The sequence below is a fragment of the Zea mays genome, chromosome 10, assembly GCF_902167145.1.
Source record: "Zea mays cultivar B73 chromosome 10, Zm-B73-REFERENCE-NAM-5.0, whole genome shotgun sequence".
Lineage (NCBI taxonomy): Eukaryota > Viridiplantae > Streptophyta > Magnoliopsida > Poales > Poaceae > Zea > Zea mays.
Genome location: NC_050105.1, coordinates 130,892,721 through 130,905,497, shown reverse-complemented (window position 1 = coordinate 130,905,497; position 12,777 = coordinate 130,892,721). Strand labels below are relative to the sequence as shown.

At 44.2% G+C, this 12,777-nt stretch overlaps 2 pseudogenes; both read left to right on the top strand.

Annotated features, from left to right (window-relative positions):
• Positions 1-1,963: 1,963 nt before the first annotated feature.
• On the top strand, positions 1,964-3,178 carry LOC103642822 (trafficking protein particle complex subunit 11-like; annotated as a pseudogene).
• A 248-nt stretch (positions 3,179-3,426) lies between these two features.
• On the top strand, positions 3,427-4,287 carry LOC109942927 (uncharacterized; annotated as a pseudogene).
• The last annotated feature ends 8,490 nt before the right edge of the window (positions 4,288-12,777 follow it).

The window sequence follows — 12,777 nt, the reverse complement described above, 5'->3', positions numbered from 1 at the left end:
CGCAGCGAAAGCGCCGTCGCTGGCGGCCACCATGGCGGTCATGGTGCTGTGCGCCGCGTTTGTGCTGGCCTCGTCGGGGTTCACCTTCGGCATCCAGGTCAACTTTATGATAACATGAACAAGAATGAATTGTTGTTGAACGGTCTCTTGGATATCTCACCTTCTCTGATTTTGATTGAAATGGATATGCCGCCATCTGTCTCGGAGAGCTCTAAGACTGCACGGTGTGATGGCTTAATTGAAAAAGGCCTTCCAGACCTTGATTCACTAAAGCTGCCTCATTTTAGTTCATCCCAGGCTGCCCCACAACTGATGGTATACTCAAGAAGACAAGTACAGAAGGCAAGGTTGGTGGAAGACAAGGAAAGATAGGAGGAATCGACCTGCATTCATATTTAATTTCAGTTTTGTAAAATCATCGAAATAAACTATGCCAGCCAGTTTAGGCAGCTTGCATTTTATTTATTAAAAAGGAATAAGATTACAAGGGGCTAGAAAACCATTGCAGAATATTTACAAGAAAGGGGAGCGGGGGAGAGAGAATACAATTCAAGTTTGTCCACAAAACTGGAAGCTGGAGAGGGAGAGGCAGAAGGAGGAGAGAGGGAGACTGAATAATATTACAAAGAGGTTGGTGATAGTTAGTCTTATAGTATGAGGTAGCCGAAGTTGCAAGTGGCACCAGCAATGAATAAGTTATCTTAGTATAATCACATGTTTATGAAGAATACACATTATCAATTGTCACCGGTTCCCTTTACTTTCAGGTACATGGAGAGCAAACCAACGCATTGGCACCCTGCCCACACTGTAAATCTCAAGGACATCTTGGATGTGAACAAGATTAACATGTCTCTCTCAGTCCAGCACACCATGAACTTTCAAAACATCCGGGAGAAGAACATCAGGAGGTCTGAGCTTGTTATGGAGTTGAAGAAAATATTTATGTAGTGTCTTCCTACATGTGTTCATTATGTTCAAAACACTCCTGCCTCCATCGGCGCTGTGTTGGCGATTTCTCATATGGGCCATCTCGGTCGAGCATCAGCCGAGCGCGGGGGGGGGGGGGGGGGGCAGACGAGTAGGAAGCAGTCGAGTGGAGCAAACATCCCACCCAACTTTTTTTTTCATAAACCAGTTTGTAGAAACTGAGGATAGAAACTGTTTTTTTAAAAACTGGTATGCTTCCAAACAGGTCCTAAATTTCATTAATCTCTTTTCCATATTGTTCTGATATATTCATTTGCTCCATTATTATAATCATCAGGTTGCTATTTATGCGGAGTTCAGAAGGGATTGGCCAGAAGCATTGAAGTTCTATGAGGAAGGTGTTTGTGTTTTGCGTGAGGTCTGATCACATCCCTTTCCTTATCCTTAATCAACAAGTGGCATACTAAATCAATTATCTCACAAATAAAAGACAAACTATGGCTATCATAAATCCAAAAAAAGTTAACTATTTGCTGATCCACCATTGTTTCTGAAGCAGTTTCTATTGGCTTTGCATCATCCAGTGATAATAAATGTGCTTATATTTAGATGATTGGAACTTCGACAAGGTTGCCTCCAACCCAACGCCTGGTTGAGATAAAAGCAGTTGCCGAGCAATTTCACTTTAAGATATCAACCTTGCTACTTCATGCGGGGAAAGTGGTAGAAGCAATCACATGGTTCCGTAAGCATATCAAAAGCTATGAACGGGTTGTTAAGTTGCTTTTCTTCACTGGGAATGGTTTAGCAGGCAGTTCCTTGTCTTTGGTGAGCTGATAGAAACAACATCCACAACTATTCCAGATACACTATCTCCTCGATTTGGCACTGCAGACAACACATTTACTGAGTGGGAATTTCAGCCAGCATACTACTATCAGGTTCAATCTACATCTTTGCACAGCACTATGATAGGCACTCCATTTACTGGATTGCACTAACAATTGACTTCTCATACATTTTCTTCTAACAGTTAGCGGCAACTTACATGAGGGAGAAGAGGTATGCCATCGAATGCTCGTCATCAATGGCTAACCTTACAACAGAAGTTAATGGAGTACCTGAGTCAGTAATGCCTTCTGTATATGTTGGCCAATATGTGCGCTTGTTTGAGCAAGGAGATACAGTTAGTCTACTACCGTAAGCTCCTTGATACTTGTTTTCAAAAAAATTATAACACATTTTTATATGGATATGAATATGAATAGTTATGCCTCAATCTCATTGCAGCCTTTCTGATACTGAATACACCAGCTATGCTTTGTCAGAAGCTGAAAGGTTTCAAGATTCTTATGAGATAATAGCATTGTTCAGAAAAGCTTATGAATCATTTCAGAGCCTAGGTGCTACAAGAATGGCTTCTGCCTGTAGCAGTGGAATGGCCATAGAATATTACGCAGCTGGTGATTTTAGCAACGCAAAACAGCTTTTTGATAGTGTTGCTGGTCTATACCGTCAAGAGGGTTGGACCAGTTTGCTCTGGGAGAACCTAGGATACTTGAGAGAGTGCTCAATGAAACTTAATTCTCCCAAGGATTTTATCAGCTATTCCCTAGAGATGGCTGCATTACCATTATTTTCTGGTAGTGGAGAGGAAAATCGAGAAAACAAAATTAAGAGTGGGCCTGCAGGTTCCCCTACCATTTCCAGGAGAGAGAATATACAGCAGGAAGTTATTAATGTTTTGGAAAGAAAACAGTCATCAGAAGGAACATATGATGGGTTTAATAATGCGATAGAAGAAGTTACTCACCTTGATATTGATCAGATAAGTCCGCTAAGAATGGTGCTTACTGCATCTGTTGCTTTTCATGATCAATCTGTAAAACCTGGTTCACCTCTGCTTGTCAGCGTGTCACTCTTATCTCATCTTCCTTCTCCAGTTGTGGTTGATCAGTTGGAGCCTTGGAGGTTCTGTTCAATCAATCTGACTGTAACTTTGTGATGCATAGTGCACAGGAAGACTCACTCCCTTCATATTCAAATTTGCATGGCCAAGTTATTCAAGATACTTCTTCTCTTACTTTACAGGATCATTATGGAATTGAATTAATTTGTTTTACCCTGAGCATTAATCTTAGGAGTTGCTGGCCTGACAATGTGATCTCTGTGACTTTAGGTGCTCTTTCTTCAGACAAATTATTACATACTATTTTTACTGCTTAATATACGCAGAGAGTTAAGTCCTTATCCACGGCTATATATATCATGTGTTGATACCAATTGATGAAAACAACATAGCATTTAAAGTCGATCTAAACTTAGCCTATGCGTGATCACTATTCACTAATTCAACTTAGTGGAGCAGTTAGACTTTAAATACTAACCAGAGTTTTAATATGTCGAGCCTGTTTGATTTCCTACCTAAAACGCCACAATGTACCTATGTGTAAATAGTGCAAAAATATATTAAGAGTGCGAAAATAGTGCGAAACCATGAACAAGAAAGAGACTGGATCTCAGTTTGTGCGTGCGTAAATAGTGTGAAAATAGATTAAGAGTGCGAAAATATAGTTCATTAAGAGAGACAATATGATATTAGGGGAGTTAAAAAAGGGAAATGTATCCAACTTGCATCATTAAAAACGTAATAATCCTACTACTAATTAAGAGTGGAGCATGGGTGCCCTGGCGTGGCCACGCCCCCGCCTATCTCTAACTGACATGCTGGCCCCACAAGACACCCGCCTCCACCTCGCAGATGCGTGAGTCAATGGGCCACCCACACCTCGCCTCGCCTCCCCCACGGGCTGCGATGCCGCGCTAGCCTGGAAGTCCGTTGGGCCCTGGCTGATCTCGGCTGAGACCTCCTCCACCGTCTTCCGGGACAGCGGCGACGACAGCGCGAACGACCCCTGCAGAACCAGTCCCCTCCCTCCTCCTCCTCCTCCTCCGTTTTCACCTGTGCCCGTCGTCGTCGCCACGGGCACCGGCTCCCGATACACGCCCTCCTTGTTCCAGCCGGCCGTGGCGGCCTGGAACTCCTCGGCGTTCCATATGTTGGCCATGAACTCGTCCATGTTCATGGACCCGAAGTTGCGGCCCGGCTCGCACAACGAGTTCTGCAGCTCCTCCAGCGTCAGCGACATGATGGACGACTGCCGCGCCAGCGGATCCACCGCCTGCTGTTGCTGCTGTTGCTCCTCGGCGACGTCGCTGGTCTAGGCGCGCGAGTGCTGCAAGGAGACCTCCTGCTCGTCGAGGGCCTTCACGTTCTTGCTCATCTCCGACGCCATATCTCACTCGACCTGCGAGACTGGCTCCTTTTTAGCACACTCTCTGCTGATGCGTTGTTGAACGCGACGCGACACGAGGTCCTTATATGAAAAAATTATGTACATACCGGATGTAAACACCACATATTTCTACATAAGTTATCGTAGTATTCTATGTTTTCGTTGCAACGCACGGGCACCCACCTATTATATTGAATAGATGGTGAGAGACTATGTACGAGACATGCAAATTAGCAAGACTCATACAAGCGCGGAACAGTGTGCTGATGGGGCACATGAGTAACACATGCTCAGGTCTTAACATGTTTGGCTTCCGAGCAAACTTTCTCCAGACCCCCAAGAAAATATAAGATCCGCTTAGATATGTGTCGATGCTCATCCCAGCGTATTCCCGTTGCAACGCACGGGCACACACCTAGTCTATACTTAAGCCCCATTTAGCAGGGATTCTCGCTAGCAATTTTTATTGTGGCTTCACATTTATTTCTATAAGCCATCATACTACTATTGACAGCCATCCTACACCTCTTTCATTTACTACTACTAGGAGTAACATCCTAAGGCTCACACTCCTCATCTTCATTGATATGTTCAAATTCCACATCAACATCTACCGGTGGACCTCAACGATTATTGGAAAGGTGGTACACCAATGGATGCACTCCAATGATTATTATTAGTGTTGCACATGTCTTCAAACATAGAAGCTAAATTGTACTTATTTTAAAGTCATCTAGTCTTAAATCTACATGAGCTAATAGCCTGCAATATGACCAAGATAAACCAATAATAAGTTGCAACATGAATCAAATGAAAGATGGAAAAATGAAAACAATGAAGTCACTTCTGCCATCCTTCTCCACCAATCCTCGGGCATGTCAATATTTTTCTCACTCTCATCTTATCTTATTCGTGTCTCCTTGGTCACTTGCTTCCAAATTCCATAAAATTTAAGGATTAGATCATATTAGAATCGTACTTTATTTCTATTCTTTTTTAACTAAAATTAATTAATGGTCTAAACAAATTGTGAATAAATATTTGAATCATGATCCATTACCACCCCTAGCAGTGACCCATCGACTTTTTTTACTTCTGCTCCTTTTTATCTTCCCTTAATGTATGAATACCCATACATCATATTACAACATGGTAAATAGAAATATCTTCAAAGGTCTCTAGGAATCTCAAAGGGGTAAAATGAGGTTGTGCTTAATAAGCTGAGCCCTCTGAAGGTAGAGTGTATCTACTTATAGGGCGTGTCGATGTAAACCTTCGTACAGAATCACACAAATTCCCCAACTTTTACATACAAGATCTATATGATCGATGAAAGGTATCTCCGTCTTTTTGCAGACAACATGTGGCATGTACGTCTTCTTCTGTCTCCTTAGTCTTTTCACGAATTGAATGACGCTCCTTCGACGATAGGGCTTTGTAGACTGTTTCGTCACCTAGAACAAGTGTAGGCTTTCTTTTAAAAACAACATAGAAGATTTGTAGACTCATGGATATCTAAAATTATAACCATGTATATCTAAAATTATAACCTCCTTCCCACTATATAACTCATGAATATCTAAAATTAAAACCATGTAGGTATCACCTGCTGGATGGGTTGTATATAGAGGGGCTTATTTAGGTTGCTTCGTGTAAAATAGTGATTTGTATTGTATATTACACTATTTTATAAAGTAAAGTTTAAAATAAGAGATATAATAATATAACTGTTAGAGACATCATTAGACTTGGAACGGTGGTCATACTGCATATCGGCCTGCCTTCGGGGATTCAATGAGCGAGGACGGCGGCAAACGCGGACTCGCCGCTCACCTACATGGAAAAAGATAGCTCATGTCAAGTGGCGGGAGATTAGCCGATAAAGCCTAAATCTAGGACATCTTTAGGTGATAAAGCCTAAATCTAGGATAGCTTTAGGTTTGTTCGTTTTTCTAGAAATGCACCTAGGAAATGTTCTTGTTGATTAAAGCTTATATAAATTAGAGAACAATCTGGCTAGGAACTGTTCCGGGCAACGTTCCGTGAAAACCAAACGGACCCTTAGCAGAGCCCTCTGAAGTTAATTAAGAGTCTAAACAAATTGTGAATAAATATTTGAATCATGATCCATTACCACCCCTAGCAGTGACCCATCGACTTTTGTTTTACTTCTGCTCCTTTTTTTCTTCCCTTAATGTATGAATACCCATACATCATATTACAACATGGTAAATAGAAATATCTTCAAAGGTCTCTAGGAATCTCAAAGGGGTAAAATGAGGTTGTGCTTAATAAGCTGAGCCCTCTGAAGGTAGAGCGTATCTACTTATAGGGCGTGTCGATGTAAACCTTCGTACAGAATCACACAAATTCCCCAACTTTTACATACAAGATCTATATGATCGATGAAAGGTATCTCCGTCTTTTTGCAGACAACATGTGGCATGTACGTCTTCTTCTGTCTCCTTAGTCTTTTCACGAATTGAATGACGCTCCTTCGACGATAGGGCTTTGTAGACGGTTTCGTCACCTAGAACAAGTGTAGGCTTTCTTTTAAAAACAACATAGAAGATTTGTAGACTCATGGATATCTAAAATTATAACCATGTATATCTAAAATTATAACCTCCTTCCCACTATATAACTCATGAATATCTAAAATTAAAACCATGTAGGTTTTCTTTTTTTTTAAAACTACATATAAGATGTTTCACTAAATATTTTTTAATGGCTTTGGCTTCTCAAGAAAAGCATCTTTGGTAGACAAGCTAGAGCCAAAGCTATTTTTGGAGAAACTAAGCCCTATTAAAATAGATCTTTAGCATTGTGTATGAAGACCACCGACTGAGCACAACTATGAGCTTATGACCCCAAGGAGGGTAGGAAGTGACCGAGCTAGAGATAAGATCATGAAGAGCGACAACCCCATCGCTGGGTGCAGCGTCGAGGTGCGCGATTCATCAGCTAAAACAAAACTACGAATGTAAGCGGGCTGATTTGTAGAGTGCTTGCGAGCCACCACATCATCTGCCAAGATTAGTAACCATATCTTTAGAGCATGCTAATATCTGCACCAGTTTCTGTGACGTTTATGCGACCTTGCGACAAAATAAGATACACCTGCTGGCATCTACATGCTAAATAATGTGTGGTTCCTTTTGGCTAACTCGGTACTTATTCCAAGCATTTAGACTTTTCTTCTCCATACAACTGAAACATGAACACACGTCAATAGCCATTCACATGATCATTTCAAATATTCACCGCAATCAACCACAAAAGATTCCATTATTTCAAATATTCTTCAATATATATGTGGTTTTGTCTTTTACCACAACAATGCTCACACCATTATTGCTTATCACTAGAGTTTTTTATGGCTCCATTTCTAACATGATGCTGAAATCTACCCGTTGGAGATGAGATCCCGGCCCCCTAAGGCCCATCGATCAGCGAGCGCATTAGGGAAAGGCCTCTGGCAACTGAGGTCCACTGGTCAGTTGAAGGGGATAGGTAAACGACTAGTCAACTACCTTGGTGGCACCCACCCCTGGATGAACCTCGCGACACTAAGCCCAGGTCAGGCATGGCGAAACCTAACAGGGGCGGGCGCGCCGAAAGGCAACCACTCAAGTGGGTCTCACGCTTGGCCCAAGACCGACCCATCATAGTGGCTGGTCGCATTAACTACACCTGGCGACGAGCTGTGGCGGAGGCACCGATCCACCTCCCACCCATGGCCTATGGACCCCTCGGGCCACAGTGCACTCATGACATACGAACCACTCGGACTGCGGTGCATTTATGGCCCACGCATTCCTCGGCCTGTGGCACACTCATTATTTATCAAATTAGGCCTAAGCGCACAAACCGCTAGCATGTCACAACAGGACGAGCCGCACCGAGCCTAAGCTATGACAACCAGGGGTCGGTATAGCCCATATGCTGGCGCTCATGCCCCATGAGCTCACTCTTGCTATACCCCCCCCCCCCCACACACACACATAGGTGAAGAGCAGGTACCATCGGAGAAGGACTAATATACGATGGGTTCGACGAGATCTAGGTGTCGTCTCCCAGTCAGCTGTTGGCACTGAGGAAATAATTATCTTAGTTCAATTTATTTATTATCAGTTATTTTGTAAGACATTTTCGTTATATAATAAAGATTATGACATTCATCTCTATACACTGAGTCATTGTATGTGTGGATTTGTACTTGGCGCACATATGAGACGCACCCGGGTTTGTGCTTAAATCCGGGTGTGACAATTATGACAAATTAATATCACATATCATAATCACTCATAGCATGAAAAGAGTTCTTAGCTAACTATTACAATAAAAGATCATCATCACAAGTCACATGAAGTTGTTCATGGCCCATGGCCATCATTACACAAATATTACAGACCATGTAACCATATAGTGTTTATGACATAAAAGATAAACAACCCTTAGGGCTAACATTGACACCCACACAACAACATCATCCAGCATCAAGCTAGAACTTTTCCCCCTTTTGGCAACAAGCACCAAAAAATGGATTCAATCACCATTCACCAAAAGGACCGCCACCAGGAGGGGGAGGACTAAATAATTGAAAGGCTAAATTTGCAGCAAATCCCTAATCACCAGGCTGAGAGGGAGCAGGATCACTACCTGAAGGATCATGAGGAGGGTGATAAGACGATGACAGATGAGAATCATCATCTCTGGTGCATAAGCTAGAGCGCAAAAGCCCGCGAACCACGAAGGAACTTCTAGACATCGCGACAACCCACGCATCGGGGCAGGTTGCAGTAAGGGCGATTTTCAACCATCGCAAGCAAAAAACCAAGTGCGACAAAGAGCCCGACGGAGGCACGACGAAGTGCTAGTATCCGCAACAGGTTAGAAAGACAGACAAGCGGAGGCACGAAGAAGTGCTAGTAGCCGCAGCAGGTTAGAAAGGAAGGGAACCGTCGATCGAGGAAGCCACCGACCATTTCAAGAAACTGCATGAGGCCCCATGTCTGAACCACTACTATCCGGTCCGACATGCCTATAAGAACTGTGGGTTGCTGAGGAAATTCCTGAGCAAGGCAACGCCACCTGAGAGAGGGGTCGAACCCCAACAGAGTGACGAGCATGGGAAAGCAGGAGCTGCTTTCCCCTACGATACTGGGTGTCTACTGATCTTTGAAGGGTCAGATTACTAAGCGTCGAGAAGGCATCGGAAGTCGGAACGACGTGAAATACTCCAGGCGCGGCTGAAAGGGAAATGTGCCCTTGGGCCATTTCTAAGTATTTTGGTGATTGAGTGCCAACACAAGTGCTTAAATGTGAATTTATGCTCATGGATGGACAAAGTGCAAATCAAGAGTAAAGGTATGTTTCTAAGCCTTAGTACATTGGTTTTGTGTACTAATATACTTGTCTAAGTGTTAGAAACAGAAAGAAGAAGAAAAGAAAAGAGGTGAAAAAGGCTTGGCTGTGTACAGCCAAGACTCAGCTCAGTCTGGCACACCGGACTGTCCGGTGGTGCACCGGACAGTGTCCGGTGCGCCAGGCTGACTCGGCGTGAAGTGGCCGCTCTCGGGAATTCGCCGACGGTGTACGGCTAAAATTCACCGGACTGTCCGGTGTGCACCGGACTGTCCGGTGAGCCAACGGTCGGCCGGGCCGACGGTCGGCCGCGGAATCTGCGCGCGACACGTGGCCGGGCCAACGGTCGGGAGGGGGCACCGGACTGTCCGGTGTGCACCGGACATGTCCGGTGCGCCAACGGCTCCCAGATCTGCAACGGTCGGTCGCGCCATTTTAGGAAGGAAATCGGGCACCAGACAGTGTCCGGTGTGCACTGGACTGTCCGGTGCACCCGATGACAGAAGGCAAGAATGGCTTTCCAGATTTGTGCTCAACGGCTCCTAGCTACCTTGGGGCTATAAAAGGGACCCCTAGGCGCATGGAGGAGAACACCAAGCATCCCTTGAGCATTGTTGATCACTCACACTACATTCTTGCGCACTTGTTCGACATTCTAGTGATTTGAGCTCCGTTCCAGTGTGCTAGTCACTTGAGCTCAAGTCTTGGTTTTGTGTGTGCGTATTCGCTGTGATCTTTGTGTCGTGTGTGAGTTGCTGATCCCTCCCTTGCTCCGTGATTCTTTGTGAACATCTTTTGAAAGGGCGAGAGGCTCCAAGCTGTGGAGATTCCTCGCAAGTGGGATTAAGAAAAGCAAAGCAACACTGTGGTATTCAAGTTGGTCTTTGGACCGCTTGAGAGGGGTTGATTGCAACCCTCGTCCGTTGGGACGCCACAACATGGAGTAGGCAAGCGTTGGTCTTGGCCGAACCACGGGATAACCACCGTGCCATCTCTATGATTGATATCTCTTGGTTATTGTGTTGTGTTGAGATCCTTCTCTAGCCACTTGGCAAATTACTGTGCTAACAATTAATCAAGTTTTGTGGCTTAAGATTTTGAAGTATTACAGGATCACCTATTCACCCCCCCTCTAGGTGCTCTCAATTGGTATCAGAGCCGTTCTCTTCAAGAAAGGGACTAACCGCCCGAAGAGATGGATCCTAAGGGCAAGGGGATGGTGATCAACGACAAGGAGAAGGAGACCTTCGTCAACGAGCCCAATGATGACAAGCTCACCGACTCAGGCTCGGGCCACAAAAGAAAAGACGGGAGGAAGAAGAAGACAAGGCGCATCAAGGAAATTGTCTACTACGATAGCGACGAATCTTCCTCCTCCCAAAAGGACGACGACGACCACAATAGACGAAAGACGGTTAACTCAAACTTTTCTTTCGATTATTCACGCATCCTGCATAGTTCAAATGCTCAATTGCTCCCCATTCCACTTGGCAAGCCCCCTCACTTTGATGGAGAGGACTACGGATTTTGGAGCCACAAAATGCGTACTCACCTGTTTTCTCTCCATCCAAGCATTTGGGAGATTGTGGAAAGTGGAATGAAATTTGATAGCTCGGATAGCCCTGTGTTTATTAATGAACAGATTCATAAAAATGCACAAGCTACTACTGTGTTGCTAGCCTCTTTGTGCAGGGACGAGTATCACAAGGTGAGCGGCTTGGACAATGCCAAGCAGATCTGGGACACCCTCAAGATCTCTCATGAGGGAAACGACGTCACCTTGCTCACCAAAATGGAGTTGGTGGAAGGCGAGCTTGGACGGTTCGCGATGATAAGGGGCGAGGAGCCGACACAAACATACAACCGGCTCAAGACCCTTATCAACAAAATAAGGAGCTACGGGAGCACGCGATGGACGGACCACGACGTCGTCCGCCTAATGCTAAGGTCATTTACCGTTCTTGATCCTCATTTGGTGAACAATATTCGTGAAAATCCCAGGTACACCAAGATGTCGCCCGAAGAAGTTCTTGGGAAATTTGTTAGCAGGCGAATGATGATCAAGGAGGCGAGGTACGTGGACGACGCCTTGAATGGTCCGGTCAACGAGCCGCAACCCCTTGCTCTCAAGGCAACACGAAGCAAGGAGGCGCTACCAAGCAAGGTGGCACAGATTGAGGCGGCCGGACTTAATGATGAAGAGATGGCTCTCATCATCAAAAGATTCAAGACGGTGCTTAAAGGTCGCAAGGGACAGCCAAGCAAGACCAAAGCCAAGGGGAAGCGCTCATGCTTCAAATGCGGTAAGCTTGGTCATTTTATTGCTAACTGTCCCGACAATGATAGTGATCAGGATCAAGGGAACAAGAGGGAGAAAAAGAAGAACTATAAGAAGGCAAAGGGCGAGGCTCATCTTGGCAAGGAGTGGGATTCGGACTGCTCCTCGTCCGACTCTGATAATGAGGGACTCGCCGCCACTGCCTTCAACAAGTCATCCCTCTTCCCCAACGAGCGTCACACTTGCCTCATGGCAAGGGAGAAGAAAGTAAGCACTCCTAATACTAGTACTTATGCTTCTTCAAGTGAGGATGAGTCTAGTGATGATGATGAGATAGATTACTCATGCTTATTCAAGGGATTAGATAGAACTAAGGTAGACAAAATTAATGAATTGATTGATGCCTTGAATGATAGGAATATACTGTTAGAAAAGCAAGAGGATTTGTTGTATGAAGAACATGATAAATTTGTAGAAGCTCAGAAATCTCTTGCTCTAGAAATTAAGAGGAATGAAATGCTCTCTAGTGAATTATCTTCTTGTCATGAAACTGTTGCTAAGTTAAAAAGTTTTAATGATGATTTAAATGCTAAACTAGAAGTAGCTAGTAAATCTAATTCTTGTGTAGAAATTGTTGAAACTTGTAATAGGTGTAAAGATTTTGACATTGATGCTTGTAGTGATCATTTAGTTTCAATTTCTAAATTAAATGAGGAATTAGCTAGTCTTAATGCCCAACTTAAGACTAGCAAGAATGAATTTGACAAGCTAAAATTTGCAAGGGATGCCTACACGATCGGTAGACACCCCTCAATTAAGGATGGACTTGGCTACAAGAGGGAAGCCAAGAACTTGACAAGCCATAAGGCCCCCATCTCCGCCAAGGAGAAAGGAAAGGCCCCTATG